This window comes from Leopardus geoffroyi, chromosome B1, assembly GCF_018350155.1.
Source record: "Leopardus geoffroyi isolate Oge1 chromosome B1, O.geoffroyi_Oge1_pat1.0, whole genome shotgun sequence".
Classification (NCBI taxonomy): Eukaryota; Metazoa; Chordata; class Mammalia; order Carnivora; family Felidae; genus Leopardus; species Leopardus geoffroyi.
The window spans coordinates 49,393,830-49,419,634 of NC_059327.1; the positions used below are offsets into that span (position 1 = coordinate 49,393,830).

Sequence of the window (25,805 nt, forward strand, 5' to 3'; positions counted from 1 at the left end):
TAAGCCTTAATTACCATATTAGCATAACTCAAATATATCTCTGCCCCTCAAATTCATCTAGACTCATTCCTCCAAAACAGGCTCTTCATTTGGTCTCTTCCAAGAACCTTTCCCAACCCCCCCCCCCCTTACACCTGATGTGTAAAGGAAATCATGTCCTTCATTTGGCTCCACGGGCAGCGTCACCACCTTTGTTTAACCTTTTCCGTGAGCCCCCTCCAGGTTGTGGGGCCCGTTTCCCAGCTCTCTCTTTTCAGCCACACTCAACACTTTGCTCTTGCTTTTCTTCCCCTCTCCTCTCACACCAAGCGTACCTATACAAGGCCAGTTTTATTTCTCTCTGAAGTCTTCCTGGACTACTGCTACACCTCTCTTTCCAAGCTCCATATGCCTCAAAACTGCCTGAATCTGCATTTCATTGAACAATTATTCCCTTTGTTCAGGGATCACCCTGCACTGCCTTACCATTCCCATGACTCAGAATATTCACAAACACTGCTTCCATTTGATGGAAAGCTCCTTTCAAAATAAATTAGTAATGAGGACCCACGGCTTTTTCCTAAAAGGTGAATTCAAAGATTTGTTTGAAGACTCTTTTTCATTTTAAAATGTACAGGGATGTTAGCTTGAGGCTTCCTTCTGAAAGCAAGAAAAATATAAATTTCTTCTTAGAAGGCAAACATTCCATTTTTATGGATTAAATCTGATCCTCAGGATAGGTATGTAGTAAAATATATCTGTGCTACTTTCTCTCAAGCTACACCAGAGATAACTAGATGCTGGCCTTCACTGATGCTGGAGGAAAGCTAAGCCTCTGGTAGAATAAGGAAGGGAGGTCCAAGGTCAGAGGTGAAAAGTGCACTAGACACCCACATGATGGCTAAAATGAATTCTGAAAAGTTATTTCATAAAGATCATAAAGCAGATTATATTTTCCATGTGAAAACCATATTATAACTGGAAGTTGATTGAGTACCATTAATATACCATGAAAGCAAAGATGTGTTACCTATAAAATAGTGCTCTAATTATTTACAAGAAAAATGTATGCAAGAATTGGCATAAATATATTATAAATATTCTATACATACTGATTAAAAGAGGGATTCCATAGAACACTCATAAACATACATGAATGTATGATTCTATTTATCATAATTTTTTATCCACAACACATTAACCATAATAACTATAAACACGGAATTAATACTAACTTTCCTTGTCTTTTTTGGTATCTGGACAAACTTTGAGAAGATGGTTTGGACAGTCCAAGTTTCCTAAAGAGTTAATTGGAAAAGTTCGGACAGGTATAGCAAATAGAAGTATTCAAAATGATCTGATTTACCTTAGAGCAAACTCAGAGCTTTGTAGGTGGTAAGCTGAGCAGGTGGGGTGGCAGGAGACATGTAAGAGCCAAAGAGAGTGCCCCCATCATTATTCTGGAAGGAGAAAATAAAGTAAGGAGTCATCCAAACTTTGGCAAAATTATTGGTAGTAGATGGGGGAGAGGAGAACCAACATGGATAGCAGCAACAGACACTGGGGTCAGAGTGTGCCACGTTCCCTTTTTTTTGTTGTTGTTGTTTAACTTTAAGTGTCAATTTGGTAGGTTCTAGTACCCAGTTGTTTGATCAAACACTAGTCTAGATGTTTCTGTGTAGTTATTTCTTAGATATGATTGCATTTAAGTCAGTAGACTTTGCATAAAACAGACTATCCTCCATAATATGGGTGGACCTCATGCATCAAAGGTCTTAAGAGCAAAGACGGGTTTTCCAGAGCAATTCTTCTCAAGATTGCAGCACAGAATTTCTACCTAAGTGTCCAGCCTGCTACCCTGTGGAATTCAGATTCAAGACTGCAACATCAAGTCTTACTGAATCTCCAGCCTGCCAGCCTACCCTACAGGTTTCAGACTTGCCAGCCACCACAATCACATCAGCCAATTCCTTAGAATAAATCTAAATAGGTGGATGGTTGGATGCATAGATAGGTAAATAGATGATAGATGGATATGTTTGATTGATATGATATGATGTTATGATATGATATGATAAATAGATGATAGAGAGAAAGAGACAGAGATGTGTATTCTGTTTCTGTTTCGCTGGAGAACCTTGACTAATACACTCTTCTAGCACCAGGTGGGAACAAGTTGTGCAAAGAGAGGCCTCGACAGCAGAGAAGCTGTAACAAATGAGGAAAACTATGGCCAAGAACTCCACTTCACTACATCCATAGATCACTTTTCCAAAAACAAAGAGTCCTCAGAAGTTATTGGATGGCCCTGGACACCACACTTTTTAAAAGTAGGAGCCATCAATTCAGAATCACAGCCTTAGGAGTCTATCATCAAAATCACGCAGGGCTCAAAAATCCAGATCAAAATTGTGGACATTTATTGTGAATCAATCAGATGAATTTGGAAATGAGGCCAATTCACCTTGATATCCTGTCACTATAAAATCCTCTCAGGGGCGCCTGGGTGGCTCAGTTGGTTAAGCGGCCGACTTCAGCTCAGGTCATGATCTCGCGGTCCGTGAGTTCGAGCCCCACGTCGGGCTCTGTGCTGACAGCTCAGAGCCTGGAGCCTGTTTCAGATTCTGTGTCTCCCTCTCTCTGACCCTCCCCCGTTCATGCTCTGTCTCTCTCTGTCTCAAAAATAAATAAATGTTAAAAAAAAAATTTTTTTTAATAAAATAAAATCCTCTCAGAGCCAAAGCATAAGAGACTCTTAAAAACTGAGAACAAACTGAGGGTTTATGGGGAGTGGGAGGGAGGAGAGAGTGGGTGATGGGTATTGAGGAGGGCACCTTTTGGGATGAGCACTGGGTGTTGTATGGAAACCAATTTGACAATAAATTTCAAAAAAAAAAATAAAATAAAATAATAAAATCCTCTCAGAGATATTTCCATACTCCCCCCTAGGGTCAAGTACCCAGGACCATCAGGTAAGTGCTTTATTATCAGCCCTCTGGTTTAGGGTGAGAGCAAGGGCTCCAGAACCAGAGAACCTGGTGCCACCACTTTCTAGCCTTGAGAAGGGACAACAGAAAAATTTGTGAAATGAAGATAATTATCAGGCTTACAGGGTGACTGCAGTGCTGTATGAATGAAACTGACACCAGCCACTCACCATAATTTAGTGCTGTTTGCAAGACAACTCCTAGGACCCTTCACATGGGGAAAAAATCCCCTTTGGTTGTGACCAGCAGGGTCCAATGCAGGGGTCCCCAGAATGGTGCGAAGGAGCTAATTTTCACATCTCAGAGAGCAGACCCCTTAGGGAAAAAATTGGCCAAGAGACAGCGACTGACAGTAAAGTCTTTGAGGAAAAGGAAATTGGATTCTGGCAGGTGATGCGTCTCAGCAGGGCTAGGGCAGGAGTGTTGCCATAGTACCCTCCCAACTGGGAACCCTACAATCCTTAAAACGGGGAAGTAAGGGGAACTCAGCAGGCTTCAAGAGAACAAGCCACTTTACAATTATTACCTTATTTGATTCTCACAGCGATCCTCTGAAGCATAATTAGTCCATCTTAATTTTTTCTTTTACAGATAAAGAAATTAAGGTTCCAAAAGGTTGAGACTTGGCCAAGTTAAGAGGCGTAAGAGGTTGTAAGAGGTGACCTGGGACTGGCACACAGGCATGAGTGATTCCACCCCCGCCCCCTTTCCACAACACCTGTGTTCTCATTCATAACTTCGGGAAGAGCTTACTCTGTGTCGGGGCCTATTAGGTGCTGCACTACAATGATAAACGAGGTGGACGAGGCCCCAAGACCCACACAGACAACAATAAACAGGGAAACTATTTTTTCAACAAAACGATTCTTTCAGAGAATGGTCAAGAGTGAACAAAACACCCCAGCCTCATGGAACTTTTGCTTAACAAGGAAGACAGATATTAAATAAGTGCAGAAGTGTTGAGTCTTACAAAGGAGAAGGGCAGGATGTTTGGGCACACATAGTAGGCGGGAGTGTTTTGGGGTGAAGCAAAGGCTTCTGGAAAGAAGTGAGGTGAAGCTGAAGCTGACAGATGGATAAGGCTTGTATGGACAAGGTTAGTGTGGGCAAGGGGTGGGGTTTGTGTTCCAGGCTCTTAGAAAAGATACCCAGGATGACCCCGAGATAAGAAGGAGTGTCACTTACATGGAGTCCTAAAGGACTTTGCAGCCCCATACTGGGATTTTTGAGTCTTGCTGGACTAACAAGAAAGAGCACACACAAGTGCCTGAGTATAGAAGAGAAATAAGTCAAAGCGATGTGCTTGTATCAGAAGCAGCAGAAAACATCAGTGATTAAATTTAAGTCAGTTTTAATTCTGGGAATATGCAAGTCAAAGCCCATTTGATGTCCGATTGAGCTAATAGGTTACAAATTCAATCAGAAATTGTAAAGACTTGTCAATGATAGAGGAAGTCCCTTGAAGCCCTTCTGCGACAGCAGCCAAGTGAGCCTGGTAAAAATGCAAATCAGATCCATTCATTCCTCTGTTTGAAACCCTTCTGTGTGCGCTTAAAATCCAAACTTCCCACCATGGCTTCAAGGCCTTATGCCTCTTTTTCCCCAGCTCACTCTCCGCCAGGCACACTCGCTGCTCAGCTCTATGCCACACCAAGCTCCTTTCTGCCTCTGGGCACCCATGGAGGCTGTTCCCTCTGCCTGAGATGTGCATAAAATATTTTTGAAAATTTATCAGAAGGGTACTATTAACAGTAGTTACCTATGAGGCTGGGGATTGAGAAGGGAAGAGACTTTTACTTATTTTGTACATTTCTCTAGTGCTTGAACTCTTCCCAGATGTGTGTGTGTGTGTATGTATGTATACACATACACATGTATACACACACACACACACACACACACACACACATATCTTTTTACTGGTAGCTTCTCCCTAATTCCAGCTCCCCGCCTCCTCACCATAGCCCCCAAGAGGCAGTCGTCATCATGAATGTTGTGTTTATTAGTCTCTGCCTTTTTTTTAATGTTTATTCTTAAGAGAGAGAGAGAGAGAGAGAGCACAAGTGGGGTGGGTGGCAGAGAGAGATGGAGACACAGAATCCAAAGCAGTCACCAGCCTCTGAGCTGTTAGCACAGAGCCCCGATGTGGAGCTTAAACCCACAAACCATGAGATCATCACCTGAGCTGAAGTCAGATGCTTAACTGACTGAGCCACCTGGGCACCCCAGTCCCTGGCTTTTTAAAAAAGGAGTTTACTACATATATATGTAACCCAAACACAATTTGGGATGTCCTAATTCTCCAGGAAACTGAATTCTTTCCTGGAAGGGGAGAGGAGACCCGTGAAGATGCGACATACGGAGTCTCTACTCTGGGCCCCATCCCATCCGCAGAGGGTTTGGGGTGGCCGTCGAGCAAGTGTGGGACCCCAGGTTGAGGCTGCCTGCTTGAGAACCTGGAGACTTTCACTGGGAGGGCAGGGCCAGGGCTGGTAAAAAGAAGCCCCTGGGAATGCTGTTGGGAAATTTGGGGGATTGGAAATCATGACCATAGCATGTTTCAGCATCTCCCACCAAGACACAGGGTCTATTCCCCCACCCTTTGAATCTGGACTGGTCTTGACACTTACTTTGGTCAACTGAATGTGGTAGAAGGGACATTGTGAGGTTCTAGATCTTAAGAGCCCTGCAGCTTCCACTTGCTCTTTGTTTTGATACAACCACCATGTAAAGAGGTCCAGGATCTCCTTCCAGAGAAAAAGGCCACATAGAGGGAGAGATCCTCAAGGATGAGAAATTACAGGGAGAGGAAAGAAAGCCAAGATCCCTGGGCTGACAACCACACTGGGACTCCATGCATGTGAGGGAGGTATATTGGATCTCAAATGACACCACATGAAACAGATGAGCCGTCCTCACAGAGCTCTGCCCAAATTCCTGACCCACAGATTCACAAGCAACAAAACAGTTGTTTTTACCCACAGAGATCTGGGGTGCTCTGCTACAGCAATAGATAACTGACCCAGTGTGAGAGAACAAGAAAATGAAAATACATCTCAATCAATGGAAAGTTTTCAGGGCCCAATCTTAGAAAACATACAGGAAGTCAGACTATAGTGGGCCATCTGACTCTGCGTGTCAACTCATCCCAAAACAGCAATTATCTGACACCACATTCTTCAAGGATACTCTTAAAAGGTGAGAAAAAGTGGCTTATGGAGTTTATAAGGTATGTCATATAGAAAGCTTTCTAGGAGTGCCTGGGTGGCTCAATCGGTTAAGCGTCTGACTTTGGCTCAGGTCATGATCTCACTGTTTGTGAGTTCAAGCCCCACATCCGGCTCTGTGCTGACAGCCTGGAGCCTGCTTCAGATTCGAGTCACCTTCTCTCTCTGCCCCTCCCCCACTTGTGCTCTGTCTCTCTCTATCAAAAATAAATAAATGTAAAAACAAATTTTTTTAAAGGGAAAGATTTCTAGAATCCTCTTTACAGTCTCTCTTTATCAAATGTTTTTCACAACAGCAAACTGCTAAAAATCAATCTCTCACCCTCCCTTTTTCTGCTTACACACATACACACGTGCACACACATGAGCTCATGCACATACACACACACTGCACACACGTGTACACATGAGCACACACATACATTCCCTACCTCCCTGCCACATCACTCTCCCTGCACATCCTCTCCCTGCCCTGGCCATCATCTCTGTGCCCAGAGACCCTCACTGCTTTCCAACACCCCATGGGAAATATAATCTCTTCTCCTTCACTGACTCTTCTTTTTTTGCAGGGAGAGCCACTCAGAATTCAGATGGACCCATTCTCTACTTCATGACTTACTCAAGCATGATGACCACACTTGCCAAGACCAGTACCATGTGGTCTCACATATTTGCTCTCCTTTCTTCAGATTATACTTGAATGCCAAAGGACCCTTTCAGTTCCAGCTCAATGGAACTTCTCAAAAACCTCTGTTTGTGTACTTCATTTCCACCCTACACATAAACATTTCAACTGGAATTAGCTTGTTTCTTTGTTGACCGCCATATTATCCTTCTATCGTGTTCTACACAGGTCTGGCTGTCTCACTAGCTAATAACCTACTTAAGTCAAGTGCTATGTCTTGTTAATCTTTGTAACCACCACAGGATCTAACTCAAAACGATGTACATGGCAGGCATTCAGTAGATATTGTCAAATTGAATATAATTTAAACTAGGTCATCAATTCAGGTCCAATTTTTTAAAAAGTCACATTCGTTGAGATAAGCTGGGGACATTTGCAAACAGGCAGTCCAAATAGGAAACAACATCAAATAAGAAATTATTTAAAATATAAACTTTTTTAAATTTTAAAAATCAAAAAAAGTAATGTATTTTGTTTGGGAAGTAATAATGAGTGACTTTTTTCTTCTACTTTTTAGTGTTTTCCTAATTTACTTAAAGAGGGGTGTGCTTATTAACTTTTAAATGAATAAATCAGAAAACAGATATTATATTATCATTATGTTTAATCCACTAGATGCTCTTTTTCAAAATAGTATTAAGACAAATACATTGTTTCTTCAGCCTGAAAAAATCATTCACCGGTTTTCTGGCTCAACTGGCTGAAAATTCTACCAGAATGAAACATATGTTCAGTCAAGCTCTGACAGACAGAAGCCAAGCATCTAAAAGTCAGTCGGAGTGCCTGGGTGGCTCAGTCGGTTAAGCATCCAACTTCAGCTCAGGTCATGATTTCACGGTTTGTGAATTCAAGAACCATGTCAAGCTCTGTGCTGACAGCTCAGAGCCTGAGCCTGCTTTGGATTCTGTGTCTCCCTTTCTCTCTGCCCCTCCCCCACTAATGCTCTGTCTGTTTCTCTCTCTCTCAAAAATAAATAAACATTAAAAAAATTTTTTTTAATAAATAAAAGTCAGTCAACCCACAGCACATCTGGCCAGCATCCCTATCTCCAGCTGATCCTTGGGATTAACCCTAGTCCCAGATGCCATTGAGATGAATTATCAATGTGGCTCTAGTTTTATTATTTGGAATCTTTTCAAAGTGAAACTTCAAGAAACACCTCTATTCTTATTTGAGGAGCCTTCATCTTGATCTCTGTCCTTAGGAATGTCTAAAGTTGTCATTCAAATAAGATCTTAACTTCTCAATCTAGCATAAAAACTCTTCACCACCTGGTGCAATCTGCCCATTCAGCTTCATCTCTGGGGGCTTTCTGGAAACAAGTTTCTCAGTGTGACTGGTAGACCATCTGTAACAGAATCACCTGGTTTCTGGTCATGTTGCAGACTGCTAAGCCCATGTACTGATGCAGAATTGAAAACAAATTTCCCAGGTGATGCTCTGGTCCACAAAAGCTAGACAAAAGCTTGAAAGTCAATGCTCCAAAGCCAGAACTGCTCACTGTTCCTCTAACATAGCACATAGTTTTGTGCTCTCCACCTAGAACATCTTTATTCCTCCTTTGTTGATGCCTGCTGATTTTTCTAAACCTAGCTTAAATGTCACCGCCCCATGAAGTCTTCACTGTCCCTCTGATATGGACTGAATGTTTATGTCCCCCCAAAATTTGTATGTTAAAGTCATAATCCCCAGTGTGGCTGTATTTAGAGAGGGGGGCTCTAAGGAAGTTGTTAAGGTCAAATAAGGTCATAAGGATGAGGCCCTAATCTGATAGGATTCATGTTCTTGTGGGAAAAGACACCAGAGCTCTCGCTCAATATATATATATCTGTCTCTCTCTCTCTCTCCCCCCATAGCATGTATACAAAGAATTGGTTATATGAGCACATAGTGAGATGGTGGTCACCTGCAAGCCAAGAAAAGAGACCTCAGAATGAAATTTACCTTGCCAACATGTCGATCTTGAATTTCCCAACTTCCAGAACTGAGAGAAAACAAATTCCCTTTGTTTAAACCACCCAATCAATGGTATTTTACTACAGATTAAATTATTTCCTCAACTGGTCCCCCTCACCTAACACTTTGTACTATAATAAGCTGGATTCTTATCTGGATTCTGGCCTCTAATGGATGGGAGCTTCTTGAGGACAGGGATGCCCTGGCAGCCAGCAGAGTTCTGTTGGAGCTGAGCACAGGAGAGGTGATGTAAGACTGGAGGGAAGTTAGGGCCAGGTCCGCAGGGTATCAAGGAGCACTCTAAAGGATAAAAACACAATGTGCTGGCAAGGTCATGAACTTAAAAATCCAAAAGACTGTGTCTAAATCCTGTACTCATCCTTACTGGCTATATGACCCAAGGAGGCCACTTAAGCGTCCCTGAATCTCCCATTTCTACATGTGAAAAATGAGGATGGTACCACTTACTTTTCAGGTGTGGTTGCCAGATACAATGCAGGAATGCCTGGTTAAAATTAAATTTCAAATAAATAACATTTTTTAAAAAGTTATTGTTTTTTAAGTTTATTTATTTTTGAGAGAGAGAGAGAGAGAGTAGGGGAGGGGCAGAGAGAGAGTGAGAGAATCCCAAGCAGGCTCCACACTGTTAGCACAGAGCCCAATGTGGGGCTTGAACTCATGAACCATGAGATCATGACCTGAGCCAAAATCAAGAGTTGAACACTCAACTGAGCCACCCAGTTTTTTATTATAAGTATGTTCTATGCAATATTGGGGACATACTTTTACTATGAAAAATTATTTATTATTTATATAAAATTCAAGTTTCACCTGGCATCCTGTATTTTATTTGCTAAATCCAGAACTTACCCAGGGATATTGTGAGTTTAAATAAAATGATTACAAGGGCCTGTCATCCTCATACCTGCAGAAGGAACTCGGTGATAGCATGTAATAAACAACAGAAACCATTAACATTACTTGAGTGAGAGCATGTCAGAACCATCTGTCTTAGGGGTTCAAAATTTAGCTCTGGCCAAAAACAATTATTTGAGATTTCTTAACATGCCTAGAAGTAGAATGTTGAACTCATTTTGAATATATCACGTAAGTAGCTTTCAATTATAACTTTATCTTTTGCAGGTTCTGCCCCAGCAACTTTGTAATCCAACGGTTTTGAAGTGTCTAAAATCTCCGCATGTAATGAATGGGAATAATCATTCTCTCCCAAAATGCCTTGGCTTTGATGATAGAGTGTGTCAGACATATCTGACTCGAATGACAATTGACTAAATCATTGTTTCTGCTCAATTAACTTAGAGCCCCGGGTAGTGTTCTGAGCTTCTGTCTCCTGACAACACCTCCCCCCACCATCAACAACCTTGAATCTTACCCCAAGGCTTCACTCCAAGAATAGAATACATCTTCCTTTCACAGATGACACCTGGAGCAAACAAAAAAAAAAATTATCAATTAACAGAGAAACCATATAAAACTTAATACAGATATACTTTCCTCTAGCATCACCAAACAAGATGTGACAAATTCCACCAGGCCCGTTGTACTGCCCTTCCTCAGTTTTTTTCTCCTCTCTTTCCAGGATACATGGCTGGACAGCTAGAGAAAGGATCTCCCAGTTTCTCTTACTGCCAGGTGTGCCCATGGGACTTGTTCTAGCCCGTCGGTTGTAGTTGAAAGTGATGTGTGCAACTTCCACGTCACTTGTTGAGAATGGCATCTGCCAGCCTGGGCTCCTAAGAGTCATGGTGCAGAGGCTACCTACCTATCTTGGACCTTAGTATGAAAGAAGAATAAATTTCTGTGTTCTTGAAGCCACTAAATGTTTTTGGGTGGCTTTGTTACATTAGCCTAGCCTTTATTCTAACTATGACAAAGTTCATGTAACTTATTTGCCTCATATTGCTTACTGGAATGAAATCCAAACGCCTTGACCAAGGCCTTTAGGACCTGGCATGATCAGCAGCTCCTCTGTGACTCTGCAAACGTGATCCTGTTTATTCTGCATCTGCCTCCTTGTGACTCCTCCCAGGAAGGTCTCACCTGCTGCTGTAGACTAAATGTGTGTGTCCCCCCAAAACTCACATGTTGAGGCCCAAATCCCCAATGTGGTTGTGTTTAGAGTTGGACCCTTTGGGAGTAATTGGATTTGGATGAAGCCCCCATGATGGGATTAGTGTATTTGTAAGAAAATGAAGAGGCCAAAGGTCTCTCTCCCCCATGTGAGAACACAGCAAGAAGACATCCCTCTGGGGGAGCCTGAGTGGCTCAGTCATTTGAGCATTGACTTCGGCTCAGGTCATGATCTCACGGTTCATGAGTTCTAGCCCTGCGCTGGGCTTGCTGCTGTCAGATTAGAGTCTGCTTTGGATCCTCTGTCCCCCTCTCTCTCTGCCCCTCCCTTGCTCAAGCTCTCTCTCAAAAATAAACAAAACATTAAAAACAAAAGAAGACATTCTTCTGCAGTCCAGGAAGAGGGCCCTCACCAGAACCCAAACACACCGGCACTGATCTCAGACTTCCAGAACTGTGAGAACTGTTTGTTTAAGCCACCTGGTAATGGTTTTTGTTACAGCAGCCCGAGCAAACAAAGACAGTAGGCCACTCTAAGTATCTCACCCCCATACCCTACCCCCTCTATTTATTTCCTCCTTGGCATTGATCATACTCTTTAATTGTCTTATCATGGTACTTGTTCATTGGCTCTGTCACTGCACAGGTTACCTGACAGCAGCAATGTTACTTCTCTTGTCCCCCTTACATCCCCAGCACCTGGAGTAATGCCTGACCCAGAGGGGTGCTCCCTAAACATGTTGGTTGGTCAGAATAAGGAATAAGGAATTGTTGGTTATTTAGATTCAGATATAGACAAAATACGTCTAGAGAACCAGCATGGCTCAGAAGACAGCTTTCAGGGAAGAAGAGATTTCAGGGCCACCCACAGATTTCATCTCTGAAGAGTTTTGTGAGGGTTAATATGAGGCATCACCTTGACTGGGCGACAGGGTGCTCAGATATTTGGTCACACAGCATTTCTCAGGGTATCTGTGAGGGCGTTTCTAGATGAGATTGACATATAAATCAGTAGACTGAGTAAAGCAGATTGCCCTCCTCAGTGTGAGTGGGCCTGTTGGAGCCCTGAATAGCATAAAAAGCAGATGAAGTGAGAATTTACAATCTTTGCCCAACTGCTGAGGGGTACATCAGTCTTCTCCTGCCCTCAGACTAAGACTTACACCATGAGACTTCCTGGCTCTTCATACTCAAACTTTCACTGGTTCTCCCGGGTCTCCAGCTTGCTGACTGCAGATCATGGGGCTTCTGAGTTTTCATAATCACATGATCCATTTTCTTATTATAATAAATCCTCCCCCCTCACATATATATTGTCCTATTGCTTCTGTTTCTCTGAAGAACTCTAACACAAGTTTGGGGGGGGGGTGTTGTTGTTGTTGTTTCTTGAGGGAGGGCACAAGTGAGTGAGGGGCAGAGAGAGAGAGAGAATCCCAGGAGGAGTAGAGAGAGAGGGGGAGAGAGAGAGAAGTGGGGCTCACCCGCAGCAGCGCTCATGTTTTACCCGGGCAGGCTCGAACTCACCCAAAACAGGCCTCTAACTCACGAACTGTGAGATCATGACGTGAGCCGAAGTCAATTGCTTAACTGAGCCACCCAGGTGCCCTAACACAAGTTTTGACAGGATAAGCCACACCTGATACAGGTCCAGACCTGAGGGGTGGGGAGAGGCAGTGGTGGCTTTTCCTCAAATCCATCTGAACCCAGACATCTTGGTGGCAAGTGTATCTCCTGCGAGAAAGAACTCCGATGAGTTAAACAAGTGCTCACATTATCTGTCATCCCTGGGGACCCCAGCAACATTGCTGTGAGACCCATCTGTTAGCCTTACCTCACAGACAAATGCAAGGCACCTGCAAAACTGAGGCCTAAAAGGGGCATGGCCTTGATCTGAGAGTGGTGGAGGGAGCAGACAGCTCAGGCAGGGCTCCGGGCAGGCGGGGAGTGGGGGCCCGGTCCAAAGCAGTGGTGCAGTGAGCCACAATCCAGAAGTGTCTCCGCACATGAGGGCTTCAAGTTGCTCTTTGGGGGTCCCCAGGAAGACGAAGGGAAGGGGACTCCTGGAGGAGCTCTACACAGGCACTGTTTGCAAGGAACAGCTATGAATGCTGATGAGATCCCCTGGAGAGTCAAAGCCTGGTGAGATTCTGTCCATGTGTGTGAGTGGCGTTGGTGATATAAAATTGAACCACCACTTTAATACATACCAGCAAAGGTTATAACATAACCATAAAGGTTAAGAGCTTGAATCTTTTGGAAGAAGGAAGGAAAAAGGAAATTCACTGGGAATCTCCTAATAGAAAAATATGTTTTCCCTTTTTAGGGGGCAATAAACACATATATCACTGCCTGTACCACACCCTTGTTAACATCTTGCTGGCATCAGGCATTTTGAACAGTTGAAATGTTAAGGTAGTCAAAACAAGCATTAGTTAACATCAGCATCCTCTATTGTCAAAATACTTTTTATTGCTATAAAGTTTATGTGCATTTAAAATTAAGTAGAGATTGGGGCACCTGGGTGGCTCAGTCAGTTAAGCACCCAACTTTGGCTCAGGTCATGATATCGTGTTTCGTGGGTTCCAGCCCAGCATTGGGCTCTGTGCTGATGGCTCAAAGCCTGGAGCCTGCGTTAGATTCTCTGTGTGTGTCTCTCTCTGCCCTCCCCCACTCACACTCTGTCTCTGTCCCTCTCTCAAAAATAAATAAACATTAAAAATAATTTTAAAAATTGAGTAGAGATATTGGAGGGACCATCCGTGTAGTCCAAGAAATTTACATTTAATTAATCCTCACACCAAACCTGTTTGGTTTGTTGATCCCAATTTAGAGATGAAAAAACTGAGGCTCAGGAAGATGAATGTGTAGCCCAAACCACATAGCTAGTAAAAGCAGAATAGAGATTAAACCTAGGACTGACAAACTCCAAAGGTCTGTGCCGATTTCCCCCACACACATTTTCCCTCTAGATCAACTAGTCCCACCTTCTCATTCTACAGAAGAAAAGTCTAATACCTCTTAAAATAGATGACTCAGGAAGGTAATACGGCCAATGAGTACCCAAGGTGGTTCAAAAGTGCAGGCGTCTATCCTATTCAGGGCATCAGTGACCTCCAGCCAAGGACAGCAGGAACACACCTATAGAAGGAGTTGGGTTTATTGCACCTGGCAGCAAGTGGAAACACACACCATGGGAGACTGTGGGGCATCCCCATGAGAGGATGTACAGAATCATAGGACTGGGGTTTGTGTTAGGGGATTTAGGGTAGGTATAAGTAAGCAAGGCTTCACCCTGGATTGAATACTGTCAGGAAGCATGGGTAATTCTATGGGTATTTTAATAAACCTTACCTAAGAGAAGGGAAGGTAGACTGAGGCTAAAGCTCTAAGTGGTAAGGATGCAGCAGGCACTTACAGTAGCTGGGAGATGGGGGCATTAGTCTTCTATTGCTTTGTAACAAATGACCATAAACTTAGTGGTGTAGAACAACACATATGTATTATCACAGTTTCTGTAGGTCAGGGTCAGCACACCAAGGTATGGTCTCACCAGGTGAGGGCTGCCATTCTCTTTAAGGTTCAGGATCTTCCTTCCAGCTCACTGGCTGTTAGCAGAATCTATTTCCTTGCAAGAGAGGACTCAGGTCACCATTTCCCTTCCAGCTGTTGGTGGGAATAGCTCTCAGATCTTGAGGCTCCCTGCGGTCTCTGCCAGGTGCAGTTTTCATAAGGCAGTTCCCAACATGGATGTTGGCTTTCTTTCAGGTCGGCCAGAGTGTGTCCCTGACCTTTTCTTCTATAGTCAGACAGAGAAAACTCTCTGCTTTCGAAAGTCTCGTGGAATTACATCAGGACTACAGAAGATCTCCATTTTAAGGTCAACTGATTTGGGACTTCAATCACATCTGTAAAAATCCCTTCACAGCAGTACCTAGGTTAGTGTTTGCTGAATACTGAAGGAAAATGTGTGTGCACCAGGGGCTGGGAATTCTGCCTCTAAGTGAGGGAGCTTGGACTTCTGCCTACCACCAGCAGGGATGGGGTTTGTATTTTATGGCTTGGACAATGTGCTGTGTCAACACGTGAATACAGAATGCCCTTTCTTTTTCTTGGAGGGAAGGTGCTAATCACACCCAAGAGGCAAAATGGACAGAGTATGATGGGCAGTTTCCAGTAGAGAAAACCCAAGTAGCCAACAGACACATGAAAAAATGAATTAACGTCTCTAGCAATGAGGAATATGCAAAGTAAAACAACAGTGAGATGCCCTCAACCATCAGATTGGCAAAACATGTGAAATCTGATGATGAAGAGGCTAGCAAAGATGAAGAAAGCCAGGGAACACCATATACTCACAGAGGAGTATGCATTGTTATGATGTTAGGAAGCTATCTGGCATTATCTAGCCCAGCTGAAAATGTACATACCCTTTGATCTGCAAATTTAAAATCTATAAATGCCATAAAGAACCTCTAACATATGTGCACAAAACACATGTACAAGAATGTTGATTGTATGTGATAGAATCAAAACAAGTCCAAAAAAAAAAATAGAAATAACCTAATGCCCACCCACAGGAGAATGAATGGGTCAATTACGTTATATTCAAACATTGCAACACCATCTGGCATTTAAAAATGAAAGCACCAGAGCTACATCTATCAACTCTGAATAAATCCCAGAAACAACTTCAGCAAAAGAGCCAAGATACAGTGTGACATTTCCAACAAGACATCATTTATATCAACTTTTACAATGGGCATAACAATGTTTTATAATTTTTATGGGTACATAGCATATGTGGCAAAAATATAAAAAACATAGATGGAAATGATAAAGGCTGAATTCATGAGTATGATCCCCTCTGGGGAGCGAGGGAGGGAGAGGAAATATATCTGAGAAGAGTACACGGGAGGCCTCCATTATATCTATAACGTGTAATTTCTTTTAAAGAATTCTCCTGCAAATATGGCTTAATATAAAGATTTGATGAAGCTGGATAATGGGTATGTGGGTTTTCATTATACTATTTTGTATCCATCTCTCCCAAGTTTGAAACAATAAAGTTGCTCTTTGATTTGAGTGGGAAGAGGCAAGATCATTTTTTTGAAGCATATGAGAGCAGCAGAAAGAGCAATGCAGCAACCAGGAGAACGGGTCAAAACCAGGGCCGCAGGGAAGAGGAGTAGTAAAAGGGTGTGGAGGTAAGATCAAGACACTTGGCCTCTTTAGGTGCATTGGCAAGAAGCAGCAAGCATCAAATCAGAGCCCATAGGACATGGTATGAGGGCAAGGTCACTTCCAAAGAGAGGGGAAACCTGTCTACACTTTGCACAGGGTTTGTGTGTAAGGGTGCATCTATGCTCATGGCTGCATGATGCATACTGTGTGTACGTGGTGGGAGGGACTGTGTGTGAACTCATCAGAATAAAGTTTACGGCTGCCTTAGACACAACCCTAACGTTAAAACCTAGAGAAACATCTACGTGTGAATTGGCAGCTGAAGCTTCTGTGCCTTGAGCCAACAGCCTTTGTCAACATTGACAAAAAGAATTGGAGACCTTGGGGAGAGGCAGGAGCTCTGTTTTGCTACCTTGAATTCCACACTCTGCTCATTGAAAGCTGCCTTAAGATACCTCTATATCACAATGGAGAATTACTCGGCAATCAAAAAGAATGAAATCTTGCCATTTGCAATTACATGGATGGAACTGGAGGGCATTATGCTAAGTGAAATTAGTCAGAGAAAGACAAATATATGACTTCACTCATATGAGGACTTTAAGACACAGAACAGATGAACACAAGGAAAGGGAAGCAAAAATAATACAAAAACAGGGAGGGGGACAAAACATAAGAGACTCTTAAATATGGAGAACAAACAGAGGGTTACTGGAGGGGTTGTGGGAGGGGGGATGGGCTAAATGGGTAAGGGGCATTAAGGAATCTACTCCTGAAATCATTGTTGTACTATATGCTAACTTGGATATAAATTTTTAAAAACTTAAAAAATGTAGAAGTTAAAAAATTAAAGAATAAATAAAATTAGGGATGCCTGAGTGGCTTGGTCGGTTAAGATTCTAACTCTTGGTTTCAGCTCAGGTTATGATTTCATGGTTCCTGGGTTTGAGCCTCGCATCAGGCTCCATGCTGACAGTGTGGGGCATGCTTGGTGTTCTTTCTCCCTCTCTCTCTGCCCCTCACCTGCTTGTGCTCCCTTTCTCTCTCTCTCAAAATAAATGAATAAACTTAAAAAAAAAAAAAGATACCTCTACATCATTCTTCAATGCCTCAGTTCATGTTTTTGTCAGTTTGGGGAGCTAATTAGTTCCACAAACCCAAGAAAATTCCATCTTCATTTCACAGTCCCAGTGTAGTAAGTATGGGCTGGACAAGTGACCACACAGGATCTCGGAGAAATTAAGCCATTTTTTTTTCTGCTGTTTCTTTTTCTTTCTGATACCATCTGCAGGGACATGCTACCATGAAAATTATGACTCCCTGAAATGAGGATTCTTCTGTCTACTGAACTGCTCTCTGAATTCCCAACATATAATCATATCTGAACAGCAAGGTCATATTGCTCACCCAGTAACTCCTTCTTGGAGTCTGCTTCCCTGAAAAGTAACTCCCTCAGCCATGACTCAGCATAATCTCAAGGGAAAAGGTACTCAGTACAACAATAGCCTTCTCTCACCCTTGGTGTCTTGTAAAAGAACCATGGCACACACAGAAGAAAAAGAACGGTGACTCACATTTGCTTTCTCCTGGCACACTCTACTCAGACAAAATGTGTTCCTGCAGAACAAGAGGGAAAAAGTATTAACTGGTTTAAGTATGAGTAACCATTTTAACAGAGAAAGATTTCCAACCCTTCCAATCTAAAGAGTAGTCTGGGGTCCCCAAACAATAGGCATCAGATAACATGCAGAAAAACGCAAAATGAGGAGACAAAAGGGAGAAAGAGCCACAACACACACACACACACACACACACACACACACACACACACACCAAAAAGAAAGAGAAAAGAGAGACTACATCCAAGAAAGCAAGGTATAGTATGCACAGCAGTAGCAAAAAGCTTGGAGGAGAAATGAGGGGGGAGAAATGAATGACAGGTAAGACTTGGGAGGAAATAAAAAGAACAGTAAGGGTCAGCCAGACACAGCCAATAGAGACAGACATGTGGAGACAAATGCAAAAACACAAAAACCAATAGGCAAAACGACTACTGGCAGAGGTTCTCTGTCTTAGCCCAAAATCATTAGTCAAAACCCTTGGTGACGAGTGTGTCATTGAAGTGACCGTCTTTTAAGGAAAGACTGCAGGTGAAAGTCTCTAAGGTATAATTGCATCCACCCTGGGTCTCCAGTAAGCTACTCCCCATGGGAAAGTCTGGATAGAGAGCCCTTGGCCTCATGCATCCAAATGAATCTTGCACAAGTATTCACACCCTTAAGGAAGAGCAGGTAATTAGCTATAGGTAACATCAGACCATTGCAGTTCAGGGTAATGTCAGATGTTCTTTCCCACCCACACTCTGCCCTTTGTATCAGTAAGCACACACCCTCAGAAGGTTCCAATGAGCACCATCAGAGATAGCGATGTGACAACCCTAAAGGTGGCATGTGGGTGGGAATGTGGAACATAACACAGAGTTTTAGGGATATTTTTCTTCAGTGATTAGCAGGTTTTTGGAAACACTCTGTTTTCTGTCTAAGCTCTATATTGCTGATAAATACAGAGGTTGCCTGCTATAGTCTGGTTGCTGATCTCAATCTTTTCCTGGCTTAACCATAATATACTCTAAAGCTATAATTGGTTGCTAAAAAAAAAAAAAAAAACCCTCATTTGGAGAACACTCAACAGTCTTCATAATGTATTCATACACATTGATTAAGGAATGTTCACAGAAACACTTTAAAGAAGGTATGGCTAAATCTGATTTTCCTCATCTTACAAAAAGAAGCCCAGAAGAAATTCATTGAAGAAACTCATCTGAGGTTTCACAACCTAGCATAGCAGAGATAAGACTTGGATTTATGTCCCTCCTCCCCAACCAGTTCCATCCACTTTTCTCTGTCACCTTGGCTGTATCCATGGGGTGGCAGAGCTTCAATTCTCACACATTTTCCTTCCATTTGCTTCAAATCTTTGCTATTTTTAATTAAATCATGATAATATTTGAGTCCCTACCTGGATCTCATCATCCTTCCTCCCTTCCAGAAATAACCACTCTCTTGAACTCAGAATTTGTCATTTCTGTCATTTTGATAGTTTTCTTACTTGAGTATCTACACATAAATATCAAAGAGCATTGTTTTGCAGATTTGGAAGTCTTTTATATTATTCTGCAACTTGTTTTTTCCTTTCTAGAACGGTCTTGAGCTTTGTCCATGTATTAACTCTAATTAATTCATTTAAACTATTTAGTATTCCATGGCCTCACCTCTTTTCAACAGCTAAAGACTTGCTGAAAGTCCAGTGTCTGCCTTCTTTCCATCCTCCTTCTCAGGACTGAGTGTCAGATTTTGGAGCCAGATGGGTTCAGTGATCACTCCTGTGCTTCCGGTGGGCCAATCCCTTACTACGTTACAGCTTTCACTAATTTCCATCCGGTTTCTCGAGTGATTACATTAATGGGACTGTTGATATAGTAATTTCACTGCTATCTTCATAATTAGTTCTCAGTGGAAATTGTTATTGTCTTGATCCTTCTCAGTAGGAAGAAGCCAAGATGAAACTCTGGGAATAGAGCTTTTTGAAACTACATGAAGCAGGAAATTTGAGATGGGACCTTTGACTAATTCCTACTCAAGAAGACCACAAGACAGGTAAATAAAAGTAAAGTGAAAGTTGTGGTTTGAGCATATTGATGAGGCATGTATAGAGATGTCTTCTTCTAAAAATATTCTTATAAAACACTTAGACATCATTATCTGATTGCTCATATTTTTGGGAAAACCCTAAGAATTATATGGCATAACAATGGAATAAAATGGTGTATGTTGAACTCCTAAGCTGGATGGTCATGAGAGCTGCTCATTGTCTGTTTACCTCTACTGCAGCACTTACTATTATACGATAGCAATTCAAAACTCATCTCTCCTATAACAACCGTATATTCCATGATGGTGAAATTCATGTAATTCATCCCAAGAGCCTGGCACATACCAGATGTTCCATTTATCAAATGAACTATTCAGTAAATGAAGAAAAAGTAGCACAAGGGACGCCTGGGTGGCTCAGTCGGTTGATCATTCCACTTCAGCTCAGGTCATGATCTCGGGGTTCAGGAGTTTGAGCCCCGCATCCGGCTCTGTGCTGACAGCTCAGACCCTGGAGCCTGCCTCAGATTCTGTGTCCCCCTCTCTCAGGCCCACCCCTGCTTTTGCTCTGTCTCTCTCTGTCTTTCAAAAATAAATAAACATTAAAAAAATTAAAAAAAAAAAAGAAAAAGTAGCACGAGTGAAGTCCTTTACTATGTAAAAATCTCCCCAAAGCTGTCATGTAAAAAGGAACTACAGTAAGCTACCTAAATTGTTACAGAAATCAGCTCAAATATGGCAGGAAGGGGTAGAAGCACATCTACAGATGTGATGAAGCAAAGTTCATTCTTTCTGCAAACACCAGACAAGTGTTTTCTAAGCCCAGTGCAGGACCTTAGGAGGAACAGAAAGGGCCTAAACATAAGGTAATGAAGGAAATCTTTACTGAACATCTATGCTGTAATCTTATTTATACTGGATATAATATTTACCAAACAGAAAAGCAAGTGCAATCTCCATTTTACTCGCAAGGATACCAAATCACAGAGAGCCTGCCTTATACAACCACTATTACTTAGCTAATCAGTAGTAGACCCATGATTCAAGCTCAGTTCCATCTGACCTGAATGCCAATGCTTTCCATAGCAAACATGGTGTCTCTCCAAGGTAAGAAATGATCCTTGACTTTGAGAAGATTATGGTCTAATAGAGGAGATCATTTTGGTTTGATACAAAAATATGTATTATGATGACTAAATAGAAAAGAAACACAGACAGAGAGATTGAGATTTCAATACTCCTTATAACCAGGTGAAGTTTAGCCTATTAATTTTCTCCTACTATTTTTTTTCTACATTCTAGAAAAACACCATTTAAATGTTTTCATTTCTTCTATTTTCCTCTACCTGGGATGCTTTTTTTTTACTAACTCTACCTGACCACATGTTTTGAAGGCTTTTCATGGATATTTTCACTTTTGGATCACCCAGAATCAGAACCTCCGTCCAACATTGAAGTTGGGGAATTACCAACTTCACAAATTTTAGTGAGAAGCAGAGCCCACCTCCCACTATAGAGGCTGAAAGTGCCAATTGGTTACCTTTCTAGTCTCCCCTGCAACTAGGTCATGGCCATACAGCCCAAGTTCTGACAATCAGATATACTCACTCTAGACTTTGAAACGGTGGCAAGTGAGGTAGACTCAAAAACCACAGACGATTCTGTCTGGAATTTAAACAAGATTGAAGTTCTAGAGTTCTAGAATGGTGCAGTGCTAGTGGTGGCTGCCTGTGTTTGGAGCCAGTGGTTCTGGTGCTGCACAGGGGGCCCTGTGCTTAGCAGACCACCAAAGGTGCCCTCCCCAGTCTGCTCTGTATTGCAATGTACTGGGGTCTTATTCCTTGATCGTGGCCTGGTGGCCTCTGAGCCCATGTCTCTATCCCTCTAGCACTTCAATGGACTAGCCAATATATTTCTCTTTTTCTTTAATGTTTTTATTTATTTTTGAGAGAGAGCATAAGGGGGGAAGGGCAGGGGGGAGGGGACAGAGGATCCAAAGTGGGCTCTGTGCTGACAGCAGACAGCCCAGTGCAGAGCTCAAACTCACAAATGATGAGATCATGACCTGAGCCAAAGTCTGATGTTTAACTGACTGAGCCACCTAGATGCCTCGCCAATATATTTCTTATAAAATTTTGATTTAGAGAGCAAAATGTAAGGCATAAAAGGTATATAGATAATAAACTATAAAAGTAAAACATTGACAAATCAGTTAAATCCCACTTGCCTTTCCCCAGTGAGGCAACCACACTGCTTTCAGTTGGTATTTGCATTCTCTTATGTGTTTGCATTCACATATGTACATAACCCTAAGCACTAGATAGTAATAATCTTATATAGTCTTTAATTTTATATAAATGGTGTCTTACTGCACCTGGCTTTTTTCACTCAATTTTATGACCATGGAATTCTACCAGGATGATATATATGTGGCTATTAGTTCATTCATTTTTTATTTCTGTGACTCTATAGAATTCCATTGAATGAATATACCACAATTTATATATTCCCCTAAAGGCAGACATTTAAGTTATTCAAATGTTATACTAATATAAATAGTACTGCTATAGACCCTCTTGTACATGTCTCCTGGTATGCGTGTGCAGGGGTTCCCAGAGGCTTTATTTTTAGGAGTAAAATTGCTGCGTCATACCGTATGAGCATTTCCAGGTCTACTAGATATTGTCATATATCTAGTCCTCTAAAGTGGTTGCATCTTATATCATTTTAACAAGTCTATTCTGTTGCTGACACCAGCTAAAGTCAATTTATAACTAAGAATGTAGAATGATGGTAAGAAACAATTATCCAAGGGTCTCCCACATTTTTGCATATCAGAGCAGAGATTCTGACTCTATACCAGACTATCTGTTCAAGGATGTTTGTATAGTGAACAGCCTTGGAAAACATAGGATCTTCCTCAGGAGCAGAGGGCAGGGCAGATTTGTTACAGTCTGGTATAACGAAGACAATGTCTCCTTCTAGGACAAAAATTAGGCAGGCTTACATCCATTATAAAAGATTCAGTTTACTTAAAGTTGGCATTCCTTTCTTGAAGCACACCCCACTGTGTGTGTGTAGATATCACCTGGACCTCTTTACATTACCCTATGAGAATTGAGGCTCAGCAAACTAGTGTAAATTGTTGATATTCTGGATATTGCTATTGCAGTGAGTAGTAGTCCTTTGTCTCTAACCCAAGAGTTTCATGTCTTCCGCCAGCATCCATGAAATTTCGGCAACCTAATTTATTAGCTTGCAATTAGACAAAATCTCATATCTTTCACAGTTCTTGACAACAAACACAAGAAGTATGGTGGACCTGGGAGGTTGGTTATCTGAAATGGTCAGAGCTTAAGAGAAAAAAAAAAAAAAAAAAAAGAAAAAGAAAAAAAAATCCCACTAGTTTAACAAATGGGACTTTGGCAGTTTCATGTGTATCCATTAGGAATGTTTTCAGCTGGAAGTCATAAAATATTTATGTCAACAGTAGCTTAAACAATAAAGATTTCAATTCTAATCTATAAAAAGAACTCTAGAAATAAGAATTACAGGGCTGGTGTAGAAGTCCAATGAGACCAAAGACCCAGGCTTCTTTATTATGTTCTGCCCCAGAGGCCAAAGGAAATTGGGATAAATGTTTATCAAGGATCTAACAACATCTGCCACAGTCTACCCATGAGACAAGCCAACACCCTAATATCTGATCCAGTTACCAGTTCCAAGTCCAAGATCTTAGACCCAAATGTGCCTTCTCAAGTTCTAATGACCTGTAATCTAAAAAAAAAATAAAAAAATTATTTAATTCACCTAGTTGAATTTACCCAATATACAGTGATAAGAAAGGAATAAGATAGGTGAATAACATTTTCCTGAAAAGAGAACGGAGTTTTCCTTTGTTCACTGGTCCATCACACGTGCCATATTCCACTGAAGATGAGTAGAGTAGACATTCATTGGCAGAAGAATGAGTTCCTTAATCAGCTAACACAGAAATTCCTGGTTCTGCTCTTGGAATGGTCCCCTTTGTCCATTGGCCTCTGTGACCCCTTGTCCTGGCCTCTGAGAGAAACTGCCATGCCCATTGTCCTCTGCAGCCCCTCTGAGGTGGACATGGAGGAAGATGGCCTTCTGGGAGCTGCATGGCTTTACAGCCTTTTAAAATTGATACATGTGGTTTTTATTATTATGAGCAAGACTACTATATACATTGTTATACAAGTCAAAATGGTTATCAGAAACCATTTTTCACCCAGCAGGTTAGAAGAGATCAAAAACTTTGATAACACACTGTGTTGGCAAGGCTGTGCAAGCAGGCACTCTCATATATATGCTGATGGGAGCATAAACTCGAACTACTTCCCTGGAGGGCAATTTGACTAAATATATTATTCATGTATACATATGAGTAATTTTGAGATATATATAGATATCTAAATGCATTTGGCTATATACATATACATTACTCATGCAATATCTTTTGACTAATTCCACTTCTAGGAATTTATCATACAAATGTATTCATATACACAAAATGACATTTGTACAAGATTATTCATTGCAGCTGTGTTTCTGAAGCACAAGATTGGAAACCACCTAAGTGACAATCAATAAAGATCAGTTAAATAAAGTATGATATACCCATACAATGATATCCTATGCAGCTATTTAAAAAAGGGATGAAAATGCTCTTAATTTAGGACTCCAAGAAATGCAAAATTTCAAAACCAGGTGCAGAACAGTGCATATAGGATAGGAAGTGTCATTTGTGTCAGAAAGGAAGTCATCTATCTCTGGAAGGACACTCAAGAAACTGGTAACAAAGATTGCAGTGAGGAAGGGAATTGGGTGGCTGCAACCATGGGAGCAAAACTTTTCACTGTGTACCCATTCTTTTGTATTGGAGCCATACGAATACATTAGCTATTTAAAATTTTAAATTAAGCACTTGATAAGCCAATGTTTACAGCAGCATTGTTCAAATTGCCAAAAAATGGAAATTACCCAAATGTCCCAATGAATGAATAAACAAAATGTGATATATACATACAGTGGGATGTTATTCAGCCTTGAAAAGGAAGGAAATTCTGACACAGGCCACAACATGGGTGGATCTTGGGGCTGAGATGCTAAGTGAAATAAGCCAATCACAAAAGGATAAATATGTATGACTCCATTTACACAAGGTACTTAGGGTAGTTAAATTCATAAAGACAGAAGGTAGCATGGGTTACCAGATACCGGGAGGAGGGTTACCGGGATGTTGCTTTTCACTGGGGACTGAGTTTCAGTTTGGGAAAGTGAAAAATTTCTGGAGATGGATGGTGGTGATGGTTGCACAACAATGTGAAGGTACTTAACGTCACTGAACTGCACACTAAAACAGTTAAAACTTCCAGTTTTATGTTATGTATATTCTATCACAATGAAAAGATTTTAACTTGGTAGGCCATACTAAAAGCCGTTGAGATATACACTTTAAATGGGTAAATTGGGGCACCTGGGTGGCTCAGTTGGTTAAGCTTCGGACTTTGGCTTAGGTCATGAATTCATGGTTCGTGGGTTTGAGCCCCGTGTCAGGCTTAGTGCTGACAGCTCAGAGCGTGGAGCCTGCTTCCAATTCTGTGTCTCCCTCTCTCTTTCGCCCTCCCCTGCTAGTGCTCTCTCTCTCTCTCTCTCTCTCTCTCTCTCTCTCAAGAAATAAACATTAAATGGGTAAATTTTATGGTTTATGAATTATATCTCAATAAAATCAGCTTTAAAAAACTTAGAGGCTTCCAATTTATTCGTTTCTGATCAACTTCACATGTAACTAACCACAAAGATGTTGTTTAAACAGAACCTGGAAGATTGAAAATTCATGCCTTTTATATAACACTTTGTATGTTCTACCCATCCCCTTAGTCCTTTATTCCAAAAAGCAACGTGCTTTGCAACATAATAGTAAAGACAAGGGGCAAAATGGATTTGGGAATAAATAAATTTATTTAAGTTTATTTACTTATTTATTTTGAGAGACAGAGAGAGAGAGACAGAGAGAGAGAGAAAA

General features: G+C 41.5%; 1 long non-coding RNA gene across 1 annotated transcript in view; it reads right to left on the reverse strand.

The window, feature by feature from the left end:
- LOC123582827 overlaps positions 1-21,415 on the reverse strand; it is a 55,259-nt gene extending 33,844 nt beyond the window's left edge. The window contains exons 1-4 of the long non-coding RNA XR_006704593.1: positions 21,365-21,415; positions 17,681-17,723; positions 12,562-12,656; positions 10,228-10,278 (exon numbers count right to left, since the gene is read on the reverse strand). This is a non-coding gene — a long non-coding RNA (uncharacterized LOC123582827). The remainder of the gene's footprint in view (positions 1-10,227; positions 10,279-12,561; positions 12,657-17,680; positions 17,724-21,364) is intronic.
- Positions 21,416-25,805: the final 4,390 nt, after the last annotated feature.